This window comes from Fukomys damarensis, unplaced genomic scaffold, assembly GCF_012274545.1.
Source record: "Fukomys damarensis isolate Sample0158 unplaced genomic scaffold, DMR_v1.0_HiC HiC_scaffold_11, whole genome shotgun sequence".
NCBI classification, from domain to species: Eukaryota; Metazoa; Chordata; class Mammalia; order Rodentia; family Bathyergidae; genus Fukomys; species Fukomys damarensis.
In genome coordinates, this window is record NW_022900923.1 from 41,953,713 (window position 1) to 41,971,023 (window position 17,311).

Here is a 17,311-nt window from a genome sequence, read left to right on the forward strand (position 1 = left end):
CCCCAGACTGGGGGGGGGGTGCTGCTTATTCTACCAGACAGGGCGGCTTCCTGAAGACCTCTTTAGCCTCTCCAGGTGCCTCTGTTGGCCGGCTCCACCCCTGGGGGCTGTCCTGCCAAGCCAGGCAGTCTGATTACCTCTGCCCGGCTCCCACTCACCTCACGGGACCTATGTTGCAGGCAGGAGGGAAATGCTGGTGCTGGCTCCCAGTTCTCATCCTGCCACAGAAGCGTGTGTGTCTCTCTGCCAGTCCTATCAGAGGGCTTATCTGCTTCCAGGCAGCACCGGGGTGGGTGGCCCGATAGTGGCAGTCCTTAGTTTGGGTATCTGTCTACACTGGGGCTCCCTGCCAGGCCATAATCTCATCACCAAGCAGTGCTACCAAGTGCCAGCGAGTGCCTGGGCACACTGCCAGGAATTGGCCCTGCTGGGACGCTTCTGTGAGTGTGTTTGCCTCCTCTACTTTTTTGGTACCGGGGATTGAACTCTGGTTCTTGAGCTTGCAAGGCAGGAGGCAGCACCACTGAGCTAAATCCCTGGCCCAGCCTCCCCTGCATTCTTGTCACCAATACATTCCTTTTCTGATGGGGAGCCCTGGCCATCTCCAGCACCTGCCAGCCTGGTGTAGCTTCCTAGGTCTTGTATCTGGGCCGTGGGACTCTGGTCTGCCTTGGCAGCTTGCCCGGAAAGGCCTGGGCACTCAGGGTTCTCCTGCAGTCACATTTGTGCATGCTGAACTTTTCCGAGGCTCTTTTCACGCTGATTTCCCTGCTGTCCCCATGATCCCATAGAGGAGGTGGAGCAGGAGCTTTAACGGGAAGCAGCCTCGGAGGTGCTCCGGAAGCCAATGGGGAAGAGGCTTAACTCAGCCATCCAGCCTCCTTCCCCAGCCCTGGGCCCAGCACCTCTGTGCCAGGCTCTCTGCCCTGTCTGTCTCTCTGGCAGCCACAAAGTTTGCCAGGAAATGTGGGGTGTAGATTGCTGCTCAGGGGAGAAAGGAACACAGCTCAGAAGCCCGGTCAGCTCAGTACCAAGAGACCTTCAGCTGCCATTAGGCCTGGGTTGTTGCTGGGCTGCACGGACGAAGCCGGTCTCAGCCCATTAGATAGATGGGCTGGGACTTGGAGCCCGACCATTATAGCCACGCGTGGCCCCATTAGGAAAGGCAGGCGGATGTGCAGCTATAAGGAGGCTGCTGGAGAAACTCTGCTGAGTGAGTGCCGAGGCTAGCCCAGGTCCTGTCACCATGTGACAGAGGTCACAGATGGCAGAATGGGCCCTCCTTGCCCTGTGGGGGTGCAGACGGAGCCAGCTGTGTGTGTGGGATCTGCAGATAGTCTTAGAGCTGGCAGGGGGGCCGTCCTGTGTTCTGAGAGCAGAGGCAGGGGCATGGGTAATATCCGATCCAGGCCTGGGATCGACTCCTTGCTATGGATTTCTAGCCATGTGACCTTGGTGAGGTCGCTTATTTAACCTCTTTAAACTTTAATGTCCTCATCTATAAAAGAGGGCATTAATAATAGTGCCTACTGCCTGGAATTATTGGAAGAATATAATGAACTCATACATATAAAGCACTCAGTATTGGGCTCGATATATATATGCAAGCTATAAGTGGTGGGTTTATGTTAGTTGCTTTGTTATCATTATTAATATATGTGGCTTAAAGTAGGACTGGATAGGCAAGGCCTATCTTCTCCCGCCCCACTCCTGCAAACGCTGTGCTCTCATACGGCAACACACAGATACACCTGAAGACACAACCCCTTTCCAAAGAAGCATTAAAGTACTATTTTGTGGGTACCTGTTTCTTCTCTCCCGGTGAACTGTTGGTGCCTCAAGGCCAGTGAGCCGGGCAGCAACCATGTCTTCTCTGCTTCCGTGAGTTGTCCACGGCGTCCATGCCAGACACTTGGTAAATGCTGGTTGAACTGGCTGAGCTTCCAGGGCCTCAAGTAGCCCTGTCAGGTGTCTAACCTCTAGGCTTCTTGCCGTCCCCCATCCTATCTCAGGGTTCTGATCACTGCTGTCCCCTCTAGTTCTGTGTGGCTCCTTCAGCACCCTCAGCAGCAGAGCCCTGCCTGCTGGAGAAGAGCCTTCCTCCCAAGTCACTCGGGGCCTAGCTCCCCGAGCAGGGCTCCTGGAGAGGTTTGGGCCCCTCTAGGTCCTTGCCTGTCACTGCCCATATGCCCTGCAGTACACTCCGTCCCACTGTCCTTTGCTCGGCTGGAGTCAGCAGCTGCCAAGTCAGTGAGACCCTTCTCTCCCTGCCCTGACATGCCAGTCACGGATGGATGTGGCCGTGGGCCCAGGGCTGACACTGACTCAGTGTTGGTGAGGCATGTCCGGACCTCTGGACACAGGAGTCAGCCAGGCCTTCACTGAGTGAGCCATGGGTTGGTCAGTCCACCACAGATTTTATTTCATTCTACTTGGCAAAAATCCAAGAGCGAAAAGAAATTCACGTTGTGCAGTGTGGTCCAGTTACACATTTTTAAAAAAGCTCAGGTTGTTGATTCATCAATAATATGATCATTTGTGTGTTGTTTGCATGCTATTTGCGTGGCACCTACCCAGGATTGGTAATTGGTATTCTATTCTTCTTGCTCCTAGTTCTAGGAAATCTTCAGCTTTCATCACCGCACTTCCTCCACCAGAGCTTTCTTGGTGGCATCCTGTGGCAATTTCGTGGCTCCTCCAGGGGCTTCCCTGACCAAAGCCTTTTCTGCAGAAAGGAGACCTTAGCAAGGGCTGCCCATGGATGGGTTGGTGTGACATGAAGGGCTGTTGGGTATTTGGAAGCCAGTCAGACTCACGTTTGTGCCTTGCTCTCTTACTGGGTAGTGGTGCAGCTTTGGAAAAGCCAGTCAACCTCTTCGAGGCTTTTCCCTCCTGCCAACTGAAGGGTTGGATTCAAGGTCACTGAGGTTCCTTTGGCTCTCACTCCCTGTGGTTCTGCCTTATCCTGATTCTCACCAGTGCTGTCTGGCGCAATGCTGTTTGTTACATACTTTGTCTCATGCAGTGTCCATAGGTACTCAGTGGTAGAGGTTATTGGGACCCCCATTCTGTAGATAATTCTTTAGATAAACTGAGGTCTGAGGCTGGGAAGCTTCAGGAATATTCCCAGACAAACAGCATGTCAGGAACAGAGGCGGGTTTGAATCCAGCCCTGTCTGTCACATACCTCTCATCTGGGAGCCCAAGCGTGAGTCGCAGCAGCACAACCAGTGGTAATGTTTATGCGGAAGTTTCCACAAAGCTGTCAGTGGGGTGATTTTTTCTCCTTTGACTTTTGCCAATGGCCTCCATGCACTGCTCAGGAGCGTGCAGCGTCTCCCTGATCCCCACCTTTACTCCAGTGGGCAGTTGGTGGCCCTGCTTTTGTCCGCAGCTGGAAGCCTACCTCACTGGGTCACCAACCCAGAGGAGCCCTGCAAAGAGTGGAGGAGGCCCACATGCTGGGCCCAGCTCGAGTAGGGACAGAAATCTGGTAGATTGGGATGTATTTGTTTTTAGACACCAAGTTAGCCCTCCTGAGCCCGGCCACCTGGGCTTCTCTCAACAACTAGAGTGTCTCATGTGCTGGCGTAACCCAGCAGGTGTCCGTGGTCTCTGGGTCCCAGAACAGCTTCTGTCAGGTGTCTGTTTGCGTCCAGGAGAGGTAGCCCGTCTTTCATCCTCTGTCCAAGGATGCATTAGTCATAGGCCTTGGAGCTGCAGGAGGAGGCCTGGAGCTCAGCCCCTCATACTTGTGGGCTGAGGTCCAGGGAGCTAGGAGCTTGCTCAAGGTCATTTGGCTGGGAGCTCTTTCTTCCTCCCGATTCCAGACTCTTGCTACTCTGCCTCTGATATAAAGGCTTGAGTAGGAACAGTAACCAGAATAGTAGGAAGGAACAGAAAAGAAAAATGTAGCTTCAACCTGTTAGCCAGCAAATCCCTGGAAGGCACAGGGAGTTGCTTTGTGATGAAAAAAGCTGTCTCTGCAACGGGACAGCCTCCTAGTGGGTTATTCCAAGGAGTCTGGGGCTTTCACCGTGGAGGCCTTGGTTTAGTTTTAAGGGTAGAAGCTGACCCTCTGGAGTAGGGATGGGTGCCAGGAAAGCTCCGAGTGCCTGAGGGCCACCTGCCCATTTGCCGGCTGCTTAGAAGTGGGGAATGGCCAAGGTGTTTTCTGGAGGACCTCTTCTACCAGGGTGGAGCCAGCTGTAGGGGCTGCACGCTGATGTTTGATTTTTGTTTTTGAGCATAAAAGCAGTTTGACTTGTGAGAAATGTAGGAAAGAGAAAAATATGGTAAAATCACCCATACTTGTACCACCTATAGACAACTACTGTTAACATTTTGGTGTTCTGGAAAAATTTTCTGGACACACACACACACACACACACACACACACATAGTGATACTATTTTTACATATTGGGAGCATCTATCTATATATGGTTTTCTATCCCATTTATTCACTTAGCATTCTATTGTAAATATTTCTCATGTCAACTAAAATTATTATTTTTTACATTAAGTTTATTGGTACATTTTAGGCATACAGTACAATTACATTCATTATTGGGATCTTGTACCTTTACATGACAGGTCTTGGTTCTCATTTTTCCCCGTGTCCCTGCCCTCCCTTCACCCCCTCCTCCCCTCCCTATTTAAAATTATTTTTAAGAACTTCTACGATGACCTTAATATTGGAGAGTATTTGGGGGGAGGGTACAGCGAATCGAACTCAGCACCTTGTGCTTGCCAGGAAGGCACGGCACCACTGAGCTACATCCCCAGCCCGGACTGTATTATTACTCATCTTGTAGGTCTCAGCTACAACAGCTTTTCCTTAGGGAATCCTCTCCCCCGATCAGGTTCATTTTCTCCGTTAGGTACTTAGGCTGGGTTTACTCCCCCTGCCACATTACTGTGGACCAGGGAGTTTTCTATTTAATGTCTCTCTTCTTGGGCTTGGGAAATCCCAAGAGCCAGGACCAGGTCCCTGTTCATGTCCGCCTAAAGGCATGCTGTAGGCATTTTTAGAATACATGAGTATCTGGATATCATATTTTATTTATTCTCTCTTACATTGGTGGCCATGCAGGTTGTTACCGATTTCATATTATTACAGAAACACTTTAGCAATTCACATTGTTCCTAGGGTTGGAGGCAAGTGTAGACTCCTGGGCTGGGCCTCCGCTATCTGCATAACAGCTCTAACAGCATAACCTCTATCTGAAAGGCTTTTCTCATGAGGCTAAATGTTTCCTAACTCCTTTTACTCAATCCTCGCTGACCCCTTGCCCATTTCACCCAAACTGCAAATCCCCAGAAGGGCGATTGGCATCCCTTAGCCCATTTACCCTCCTGGGCTGGGGAGGGCAAGGCTGTATGGGCTCAGGGTGTGGTCCTATTGCCTACTCTTTATTCTCTGAGGCCTGTGCATCCTCTTCTTTGCCCTGTGTGGAGGGGAGCAGTCTCTAGGGGAGAGGGCTTGGCTTGTGCTATGTCTCGGTTGGGCCCACAGGGCAGGTAGGCACAGAACAGAGCAGAAGGAGGCTGACACATACAGCTCCTTGAGGTGTGTGGATGACCCCTTTAACCTCAGCATCTGAATTCAGGCTCAGAGGAGGCTGTCAGTTGCTATAGAACAAAGAAAAGGCTGGCAGCGGGCAATGGGGAGAAGAAGGGGAGGCTGGGCGGGGGGGCTTGGCACTCTTGTCCCTTTGGAAATATCCACTTGAAGGCAGACAAAATGTTGGAGGCATGCCAGGGATTTAGCTGAGTGGTTCTGCCGCCTGCCTTGCAAGCATAAAGTCCTGAGTTCGATTTCTGGTACCAACAACAACAAAAAGAAGTCGGAGGCAGCTGGCAGGGGCTTCCCTGAAACCTAAAAAGAGACCATTTATCTTGTTCCTTAGCCTGGCAGTTTGTCCTTAGCAGGATTGCAGAGAGGTGTGGGCTTGGGCACGGGTGATATCCATTTATCTATTTTATAAACAGGCTCTGAGCTATGGGCCAGGCACTTCGTTGGGCCTGGAGATACAGAAAAGGGCAGCCTGGCTGAGTCTCTGCCTCTGTCTGGGAGCTCTTCATCACCCTTGAGAGTATTGATTTCTACAGACCAAGGTGGCCAAGGAGAAAACCCCCACCTGCTCACGGTGGGAGCAGGGACAGCAAAAGATGGTGCCTGCAGGGCCTGGGCTCTATCCCCACTCACTCTCTGCAGCTGGAGTCATGTGGAAGAAGCGCTTTGGACCTGTCTTCCTGCTACCTTCTTCCAGAACTCCTCTGCCTTTGGGAAAGGAGAGAAACTGGTCACCCTGGCTTGTCCCCACACAGGATCATAGTGTAGATAGATCTGTTCATTCATTCGTTCATTCATTCATTCAACAAACACTCTTTGAGTGCCTCATATGTATCAGGCACTGTTATGGGTTCTTGGGATACATTCATTAAGAAAACATCCAGATTCTCATGGAGCCTGCCTTCTCATGGACTGGCAGACAGGCGCCAATTAACAAACACAATGCTTGAATTATACAGTGCTAGAGGGTAAAATGTGCAGTTGAAGTGAGCAAAAAGAGCGGGGTAAGTGGGCCTGGGAATGCCTGCTAGGGCAGGGGAGAAAGGACTGCGATTTAAAGTAGGATAGTCAGGGGCCCGGGATTTAACTCAGTGGTTCCACCGCCTGCCTTGCAAGTGAAAGGATCCGAGTTTGATCCCCGGTACCAAAACAACAAACAAACAACAACAACAAGCACAGAAAAGTAGGATAGTAAGGGAGGCTTCCTAGAGAAGACACCACTTAAGCCAAATCTTGGAGGTGAGAGAATACACCATGCACATATCAGGAGAATGCACTATGCAGGAAAGATAACTCAAGCCAAGGTCCTCGGTAGGAATGTGTTGGGGGCCAGCAAGGAGACCTGTGTGGCCAGGGGGGAGTGATAAGGGGGAGAGTGGTGGAGATGATGAACTGCTGGTCCATATATGGCAAAGAGGTCTCTGGAAGGACCGATCCTTCTATTTTGAGAGAAAGGAGGAGCCATTGCCAAGCTTAGGAAAGGGGAGGGACATGATCTGACCTAGGTTTTAAAGGATTGCTGTGGCACTGTGTTGAGAATAAGCTTTAGGGGCAGGGTGCAAGCCGAAGACCTGTTAGGAGCTACTACAGCAGTTTCGGTGAGAGAAGATGGAGGTGACTTGACTGAACGGAGGCGGAGGAGGTAGTGACAAGTGTCTCATTCTGGATGTACATTTTAAAAATTCACCATTTTATTGCCTTTTCATTAAAGTAAATTTTTCATACAGTAAAGTACATGCATTATATGTGTATGGCTCAGTAGGTTTTGGACATATGTGTGTAATACTCAGGTAGCCACCATCTACCCAGGTCAATATTTAAAACATTTCCAGAACCCCAGCGGGGTCGATCAGTAACCCTCAAAAGGTAACCACTATTCTGATCTTTACCCACAGTGACTGATTTTGCCTGTTAGGAACATTTAGAAATGGAATTGAGCAGTACGTACCTTTTTATGCCTGGCTTTTGACACCGAAAATTAAGGTTGCGATCCATCCCCGTGTCTGTGTGAAGCAGTTCTACCCCACTGCTGTTAGAAGTCCATTGTATGAATGCACTACGACGATTTGTCTGAATTCTGGATGTATTTTGAAGGGCCAAAGAGGTTGTTTATGGAGTGCACAGGGGAATTTACTCATGGGTTGGGTGTAGGAAAGAGGACTCACCATGACCATACTTTAGTCCTGAGCACTGGATGAGGATGAAGTTGGCATCGTCCAAGACGGGAAAGGCTGAAGATGGTGCAGGATCTGCAAGCAGAAAGAGTTGAGATGCGGACACGTTTGGTGTGGGGAGTCTATCGGATCTGTCACTGCAGTGCTGAGCAGGCAGCTGGAGGGATGAGAGTGCAGGCCAGGACAGAAGCTTGACCTGGGGATATAAATGTCAGGGCCACCAGCATGTAGATAGAGTAGAAATCCACCCGGCTGGGTGTTACGGTTTAGATCTAAAATGACTCCCAAAAGTCTTCTGTGTTCAGAGGTGGGGCTTTTGGACTATATCGATCAGTGGGTTAATCCATTGATGAGTTCGTGGGCAAATGTGCTGTTAGGAGGCAGGGCCTGGCTGGAGGAGGTGGCTCACTGGGTTTGAGTCTTTGAACTCCCGCCTCCTTTAAGTTGCAGGTGTTGGGTATTTTGTCCCAGTACTGGGAAGGCTGACTCCTACACTGGATTAGATCCCCAAGAGAGAAAACGCAGGTGAAGAAGAGGCCCAACGACCAGTCCTTGAGAAAATGGGGAGAAGAGGGTGCACTAGCAAAGGAGTCCGAGGGAGACCCGAGACCCCCAGATATAGGAGGAAAAAACCAGAGCTCAAAATGCGTCATCCTGGAAGCCAAATGCAGAAGAATATTTCAAAGAGGGGCAAGAAATTGGCTGCTTCAAATGCTGCCGACGGGTGATGAGAGATGAGGACTTAGAGTTACCGTTGTCGTAGCTGACCCATGGGTGACCCTGACAAGGACAAGGTCAACGGAGTGGTGGGGGCAGAAAGCCTGATTGGAGAAGGCTCGGGAGAGAAGAGGAGTGGAATCGAAGGCAGCCACACTAAGAGTGTAGATTACTCTTTCGAGGAATTTGCTCCAGAGAGCAAAGTAATGGGGCAGTAGCAGTCAGGAGAAGTGGGAAGGAGGCATTTGCTTTGCGTTATTTTTGAAGATAGGAGGAAGGTTGGAATGTGTGCGTGCTGACTGAAGTGATCCAGTAGGGAGTGAAACAGTGAGGATGGAACAAAGGAGAGAACTTCAGATACCATGTTCTTGTGTAGGCAAGTAGGGTTGGATCTAGGCCATCAATGGAGGAGTCGACGTTGCACAGGATTCTGGCAGGCTTCCGTGCAGATGCTGGTAGGTGAAATTCTCTCCTGTTCCCGTTCTCTCTGTGGAGTGGGAAGCGGGGTCATCTGCTGAGAGTGAGGATGCAGTGGGTGGTGTTGGAGAGTAGCGAGTGTGAAATAATTCTCCAGGAAGTGCAAGAATGACTGGACTTGGGAAGCCTAGCGCAGTAGGCGGCGGCGTGAAGGGCCCACCTGAAACTCAGGGTGACGAGTCTGCGCGGAGACAGTCTCAGGCTTCTGTGTTTCTCAGCAGCCAGGTTCAGCTACACCAAGCTCAGGCAGGGAGAAGGAGAGACTAGGTCCCTTCATCGGTGCGGAAGTGCTAGACACATGCTGGTCCCTGTCTTCATGGCACTTACAGACAAGTTGGGAGAAAGCCAACAGTATGTGAAGGGGCAGGTGGCTACAGTGACAGTTTGAGGAAGAAAGCCGCTCTGCTATTCTCTGTGGCAGGCCCTGGTCAGTGGCGTCTCCAAAATCCTGTGTCAATGTCCAGAGAGACCTGTGAGGGCCTGAGGACTTAGGTAGGGGCTGGTAGGCCTTTCGGCTGGTTGGCAACGGTTTGGATTTTATTCGGAGTATCCTGAGCCTGAGTGGTTCAAGCAAGGAATGACATAATTCAAATTACATTTTAAAAAAGGCAAAAATCGTTAACAAAATATTAGCAAATCTAATCCGATGAAACAGAGAGGATAATATATCACCACCAAAATGGTTTATTCCATGTATGCAAGGGTGGTTTAGCATTTGAAAAAAAAATCAATCAGTGTAATTCAATGTATTAACATAAGAACGTCAGGCTTCCTGCTGTAGGGACGTTGGAGTGGGGTCAGGTAGGACACAGAGCCGGCAAGGAGGGCAGGCTGGGGGACAGCCAGGAGTGAGGAGGAGGCCTAGAAACAATTGGAAAGACTTCGGCAGGCTACAGTGAGTACTGACTGGGAGTGCACCAGCTGTCAGAGCTGGAGATGGCTCGCTGCTTTATGGGCAGATGGCGGTGCATTTCTAGCGATGGAGAAGGAAGAAGAAATTGAGGGGAGATGTGGGTGAGTCTGTCAACAAGCTTCTCGGGCACCTCTGGCTGCTCCAGCTCCTGCTCCCCGCTCACTTCTCAGGAGGCTACCGGCTTCTGCTGGTGGGGCCAGCGGGGCCCTGTGCTGTACCCCAAGTTCTGCTCATCCTCAGCGAGCCTAGGGAGGGTCCTGGCCAGGGAAGTGGGCCCCCAGAGCCTCACTCCCTCCAGTGGTCTGCACCATGGGGTGAGTTAGCCCTGTGCACAGGGAATGTGGCCCTTTCGCAGGCGGGGCCCCCTCACCTCTGTGGCAGAACACTGGACGGTCCCATTTCAGTGATGCAGCAGAGTCAGTCTATAAGTGAGCAGTTCAAGTGCTGGCTCTAGCCCAGCCTCGATGGCGCAGCAGACAGGCTGCGAGGCCCAAGGCTGGCATGGGTGTACGGCGTCCCCGCCACCCTGGCCTACTCATAGCAGCCCTTCCACGTAGAAACGTGCTTCTTCGCCTCAAGGAGCAGAAGGGCCTTGCGGGGAAGTTGGCAGTGCTGATGGGGTGCCACTTGCTCTGAGGCCACTGGTTTCCAATTTTGAGCTCCCGCCCCTGGTGGGGGGTGGCAGGGACTGGGGCAAGGGAAGAGCTGCTTCTCAGGCCCCTTTTTTGTCCCCACTGAGCCAAGGGCTCTTGTGCACACCCACCCAGTTCCTGTGTGCAGGACACCAGCGATTCTCCTGGGGACAGGAGCCGCAAAGGTGTATTGAGAAAGCACCGCTACCCATGTTTTTAATGGTCTGCCTTTCAGAGAGGCAGCTCCATCCCCCTGCTTTCCAGAGATGCATTAGTGACACGAGGGTGACAGTGGTCTCTCCAGGCAGACAGATCCGTGCAAAAATCCTACTTCAGCTTCCCTTAGAACTGTGTTGTCTTGAATGAGTTGCTTAACCTTTCTGGGCTTCTGTTTTGTCTTTTGTAAAACAGGCTTTTGAATATTTTCTTCCAGGGTGGCCGTGAGGCTGAGAGATAATGTATTTTAGAGGCTGGCTCAGTAGCGCCCAGTAAATGGGGGTTATTGCTATTGTTAAATAATGCAAAGCTTGTTTGTCACTCACCTCCAGATGTTATGTGACCGCCGTGATCCCTTGGGTTCAGGTCAGTGTCAAAATTGAGTCACATATGCAGGGAAGGCGTGGGTCTGTCCCTCTGCCCGACTGGCTCCTGGTGGCCAGCACCTCACCTGTGTACAGAGCGGGTGCCTGGTTCACGCCTGTGCAGTGCAGGAAGCAGAGAGCTCAGCTGGAGAGAGGAGGGCAGCTGGGCAGGGAGGGAGGAAATGGCTGTTTCACGTTGGCCTGCGCAGGTGAAAAGGGGAACATTCCTGGGAAGTCAGCCCGGATCCCACCCCGTGCCCGCCTAGGGAGAAGGGTGCTGATCTCTGCTTTCAGGGTGTGAACAGCCCCCCACCCCGTCATCCCCAGGGCCCCCCGGGGAGTGGAGGCAAAGGCTGCTGTGGGCCTGACACTGTCTGAGACCCCAGCCTCAGTCAGGGCTGTGATGAACTCTGATGACAGCCATGCGGACGACACACAGCGGCTGTGTCTGTGGGGCCCGTGGGCCGGTGACAGCCTGGGAGTGCTGTGTGTGATGGCACAGAGCCCCTCTGTCAGCACTGCCTCTCCTCTGGGGGTGTGTGTTCACACATGCACACTGGATGTGAGTGTGTGTGTGTGTGTGTGTGTGTGTGTGTCATAGCTGTTTATTTTATAAGTCAAAAATAATGTTCTATCCAAGAGCTGTGGCACATGCTGGGAGGCTGAGGCAGGAGGCTCATAAGTTCAAGCTCACCCTGGCTACTTAGTCCTTAAAAAAGGACTGGGGAGGTAGCTCAATGTGAATGAAGGTCCTGGGTTCATTACTAGTACTGAAAAAAGAAAGGAATAATATTCTAGGCTTCCAGACCTGTTCTTCAACCTGGCCTGCCCCACACGTCAGTCCCTCCTTCTCCAGGTCCACACAGGTCTCCTGGCCAGGCTGATCCAGGCTGATCCTCTTGTGCCCACAACACAGACACAGTTTACAGGTTCAATTAACAAGCGCTTTCTGACAACACAGTCTGTCCTCAAGGGCACAGACTTACAGCCTCGTGGGGAGACTGACAAGTTCCCAGCTGCTGCTCTGGCAAGAGGCCTGAGCAGGCCTGGAACAGGCCGGGCACACGAGCACAAGGTCACTGTCCAGCCAGGTGCTCAGCCCCAGCCCCAGGCTCACTGTCCCTGTCCTCTGGCCTGTCACTTCCCTCCCTCCCTGGGCCTTGGGGTTGAGGAGAACAGTCAGAGAGAGGGATCTGACATTAAGACCACACACACCCAGGATCAGATGCGGAGGTGACAGTGGCTTAGTGCCCCTGTCTTTGATGTTCAGTGAATCAGAGTGGTAGGGGTGACTCCAGAGCATGTAGGGTTTGTTAGGCCCTGGGCTGAGCACCTTGCCTGGATCACCTCAACTAAATCTTTGCGCGGTTTTTTGAAGAGGCTCTAGTTGTGTTTTATGCTAATAGTGAAATATATCCCCATGCCCACACTCAGCTCAGGGACACTAAACGGCTTGCTAACATTCACACTGCAGGGAAGTGGAACCAGAATTGTTGAACAAAAAACCGAATGGATGAACGAAATCACCTGAATCTGAGCCTTGACCCCCCAACCCTGACCGCTGGGTGATCTGGGCAATGCCTTGCCTCTGTGTCTCAGGGTCTGCTTTACAAAACGGGCTTATTTCCAGTCCCTGCCGCGGAGAATTGCCTATGAAGTGGTGCTCCCGGGACAGGAAGGGAGAGAGGCTTTGTTGCCCGTCAGTGGCGGGCCCTGGTGTGCATGTGTGCGGGACCTCACGCCCAGCCCTCGGCTCAGGTGGTGCCCAAGCTTGGGCCTCGTGGGCTGGCACTGAGGGGCAGATGGAGCTTACGCTTGCTGTGGGATCAGGCTATGTGGACGGAAAGACCCCAGAGAGAGAAGGAATTTGGCTGTCGTGGGGAGGGGAGGGGGAGTGGGAAGCCACGGCGCTGGGCACTTGGCCAGGAGCCTACTCCCTCTCTGGTGCTGCCACCCTGAGACCTCCTGCTGGGGCTCTGGTGAGCTCTGGGTTTGGGAGAGGAGCCTGCACTCTGCCCACACTCACCTACGGCAGTGAGACCTGCAGAAGGGAGGCCCTGGGCCACTGCCAATTCCCTGCACACACAAGGAAGGCAGGAGGTGGGCCGGGGGCGTACACGGCAGTCGCTTGTGCAGGCTTTTGCTGCACTTTAACCGGTCCAGGACCCTGGCAGTTCTGGGGCCTCTGCACAGGGACTGAGGATGAGCCTTGGTCCCTCCCTTAGCGGAAGACCAAGTCCATATGGGCAGCGAGGGGACCTTCCCTGGGCCCTGATCTTCTTGTCCCAGTGTGGCAGGGCTGTGACAGTGCACAGCGAAGACTGAAGAAACAAAGTTGAAGGGAGCACTTGTGAAGGTCAGTGATGGGGGGACCTTCAAGCTGGGCAGAACTGGGGAGATCGTTGTATTCTCAGAGCCTTGGAAGCAAAGGCTTGTGTCTCCGGGGATAAGGGCCCATGCCGAAGTCTACCCTGGTTTCAGGTGGCAGACCATTTAGTCTCTTGGTTTCCCCTCGGTGAAGTAGGGGAACAATGTATGTGGAGGTGCTGAGATTGCTTAGTGAGATAATCCTGTAGAGCACTGAACATAGTGCTTTGTACATAATATGAGTTGGGTAAATGTTAGGTGTTGTTACAGATCTCGGTATCTTACATACTGAGAACTTTGAACACTAAATAAATATTTGGGGAATAAATGAGCCTTGGAGTCTCCCTTCAATCTGCTCAGCACAGAGGGGGCTGGGAACCAGGAGGCCCGAACTCTGGGCTTGGGTTGTCATTGTGCCCATTTGGCTGTGTCCTCATCAGCAAATGGAACTCACTATCCCTCCCTGACTTCTCAGGGCTGCTGCCTGCAAGGATGCCACCAGTGACCATTTTCTGGGAGCTTCAGTCTCCATGTCTGTCAAGTGGAAGTGATAACATCTATCTCATGGGGGTTGTGGAGAGAAACATGCACGAAAGCTTGTGTAACCAAATGTCTGCCCCCTGGCAACACAGGCTCATTCCTCTCCATTCCTGCTGTTTGGTGAGAGGGAGGAGGGGGATCAATAGATGGTGGCACGCAGGTGTGTGTCTGTCGCTGCTGCAGCTGGTGTGGACAGTGGCTGGAGGAGTTCCTTCACAAGGCCTGGAGTTAGCAAGCTAGCATTGGGGAAGTAGCTATGGCAGGGCCAGGAGGTGGAGGAAGCCCCGTGCACAGATGAGCGTGTGCAACGCCGCTGCTCTGAAATGTCAGACAGGCACCTTCTTCCAGCAACTGCTCCTTTTAGGCACCTTGCTGCTTCAAGAAGTCTAGGAACCCAGAGGGGCTATTTGGTCCAGAGGTTCTGTGTTAGTCAGCTTTTATTGCCCTGACAAAATACCCAAGACAATCAATTTAAAAGGGGCAAAGATTTATTTTGGCTGATGGTTTCTGAGGTTTCAGTCCATGGTGGATTGGCTTGACCCCTGAGGGCCTGAGGATCATGCCAGGTAGTTTGCAGTAGAGCCATGGCAGCCAGGAGGCAGAGAGATGGGGAAGGTGGGGCCAGGGCTCCAGAGCACCTTTCTGAGATGCTCTCTTAGTGACCTACTTCCTCCAAACAGGTCCCATTTCCTCATGTTTCCACCAACAACAACACCATCATCTGGGCACCAAGCTTTTTTTTTTTTTTTTTTTTTGGTACCAGGGATCAAACTTGGCACCTTGCACTTGCAAGGCAGGTGGCGGCACCACTAGCCAAATCCCCGGCCCAAGGGCACCAAGCTTTTGGCACATGGCACTTTGGGCCAAGATCCAAGGGACAACAGGGCCCTCAGGAAGACTTGCAGCCTGCCCGGGGAGGAAGTACTTATGTGTTGAGTGTCTCTTTGATGTCAGGTACAGCATTAGGTGACTTAGGTGGGGGCATAATTGATTTTATTTAATTCTGCAAGACTGGTACCAACTTCCCTTTGCAAATAAAGCAATAGAAAACTAGGATATAAAGTAACTTGAAAATTGTTGCTCAGCCAGCAAAACTGAGATTGGAAAGTGTGCCTGTTAGATAACAAAGTGAGTGCTTTCTGGCTGTCCGCAGGGATTCCAGGCTGTAGGGAATTATAGCCTCTGTCCTTAAGGAGCTTGTGGGCTAAGAGGGAGACAGAGTATAAGATCTTGCAGAGAAGATTAGAAGTCAGTGTAGCTAAGCTATGTAGGCTCAGCTTTCTGAGCTGGAGGCTTCCAGTGGGCCTGGCCCGGCCTGCTGTCCATTTTCCTTTAGGCCCTACCTGCTTTCTCCCCAGCCCCAGAGCCCGGGTGTGCTCATTTGTGGCACGGCTGCCTCGGTCACACAGGAAAGCTAAATCAGGAGGTGTTGCTAGCATCACACAGCAGAAAGAATCCCCTGAGGTCCACGGGGCTGAGAGTAGTGAAGATGGGCTGGCCGGGCCGCTGGCGGGCTCTGGCCGGGTCCTGGGTTGGGGCTGTGCCTGCAGGAGAGGCTTCCTGCAAAGGAGATGGGGCTCAGTCTCAGCTCCAGCACTAAGCAGCTGAGCCACTGCCTTGGGCCCTTGCTGCATTCTGCTGGGCCTCAGTTCTGCCGCTGTGAAAGGGCTACAGCAGACCCAGATCTCCCCACCTTGCCAGCTCTTGTGGACGCCCGGCAAGATTGCAGTCTGGCTGTACTTTGCCAGTACTAATGTGGTGTGCATGGCTTGGTGCTGAGGGGCAGCCTCTTGCCTTTCTCTCTTCTGCTCCCAGCTTTCCCTGCCCGCATGGGGAGGTGTTTCTCCCTGAGAGAGAGACAGGTTATGTGGGTGGATTTATGGTGAACCCTGCAGGGCTGTGCTGTGCTCCAATTTCCTGTGTGATGCAGGATAATGCCTTTCTCTTTCTGGGCTTCCTTTGAGTGGGAAGAGGTACTTCTTTGCCACATAGGGGTAAGGACCACTGGGACTTGCTGCTATAAATATGGCCAGGGTCCAGCAGCCTTGGCATTTGCTGGAAACTTGTTGGGAACGCAGACTTGCGCTCTGACCTTAGACTCGCTGACTCATAACCCGCATTTCAAAAGGACCCCAGGTGATTCATATCCACACTACAGTTTAAGGAACTCAGGCAGGCAGGGAAGCAGGGAGGAGGTAAGACCACGGACCCGCCCTCTCAGATTCCTGCCGGCCTTTTGGGATGTCAGTGCATGAAACAAAACACATGTTTTAAAATCAACTCTAATGACTTAAAAGCCGGAGTCCCTGCATCACGTGACATATATACACATATATATATACTCATAAATATATCCAATTATCATTGTCAATTCAATTAAAATTGCAGAATTTTTTTAAATGCCAGAAAACAAACATGGGCTTTGGAGGTGGCTGGCCTGGGCTGCAGTTCCAATTCCAGCCCCTAGGGGCTCAAGTTTGGGAAAGTCATCCAGGCTCATCCTTGGAAGTGGATGGTAGTACACCCAGCAGAGGAGGGGCTGAATTTAAAGCTGCAGGCCAGTGGTAGCCATAGAACCACTGGGAGGTGGGCCTGGCAGGTAGCCGTGCCACTTTACAGGTGAAGAAACTCTAAGGTTCTGAGAAGTGGCATGGTTTGCTAATACGACCGGTGTGAGTCCAGTTCACACTCAGACCCTGTTCACCGATCAAAAGACTGTGTGTGTTGCCTGGGCCTTGTTTCCCTGGCCAACTGGTGTGCTGTGTTGGCAAGAGTGAGGGCCAGCTGTAGCGGTCGGGTAGTGTGGGTGGTCAGGCCTTTGCTGTCCTTGAAAGCTGGGGTCCCTCCACATGGCCCCTCATAGGTGTTTGTATCAGCTGAGGTGGGAGCCACTGTGCAGGCCCTGCTGCCGCTGCTCCCGCGTCCACCCCTTCCCGTGCTGGCAGTGCGTGTCCTGCCTGACTCTTGCCTGGCCCAGCTCCCCAAGGCCCATTTCTGCCAGCTCTCTGCAATTTCTTTTTCCAGCTCTGAGCATGGCCCTTTGAAGTTTTCGTGAATGGTGGATGGAAAAAAAAAACAGGTTTTGATTTAATAAGCTCCATCCTCCCCCACGCTCATCATGATGTGAGATTCCCCCATCCAGGGTCATGGCAGATGCGAGTGATTTATAGGGCTTCGCAGGAGTGGAAGAAGTGACTGAAAATGAATTTATTGATCAAGCCTCAGTGAAGCTGCCTTGCCAGGCTCCTGCAGAGATGCTGGCAGCAGCTGTGTGCTTCCCCGTTCTTCCAAGGTGAACAACCTGGTGGGAGGGGTGGGGAGGACAAGAGGAGG

At 52.2% G+C, this 17,311-nt stretch overlaps 1 protein-coding gene across 1 annotated transcript in view; it reads left to right on the plus strand.

Annotated features, from left to right (window-relative positions):
- The window catches only part of Adora1 (adenosine A1 receptor), a 33,312-nt gene that overhangs the window by 1,320 nt on the left and 14,681 nt on the right, over positions 1-17,311 (plus strand). The gene's annotated exons all lie outside the window — the stretch shown is intronic.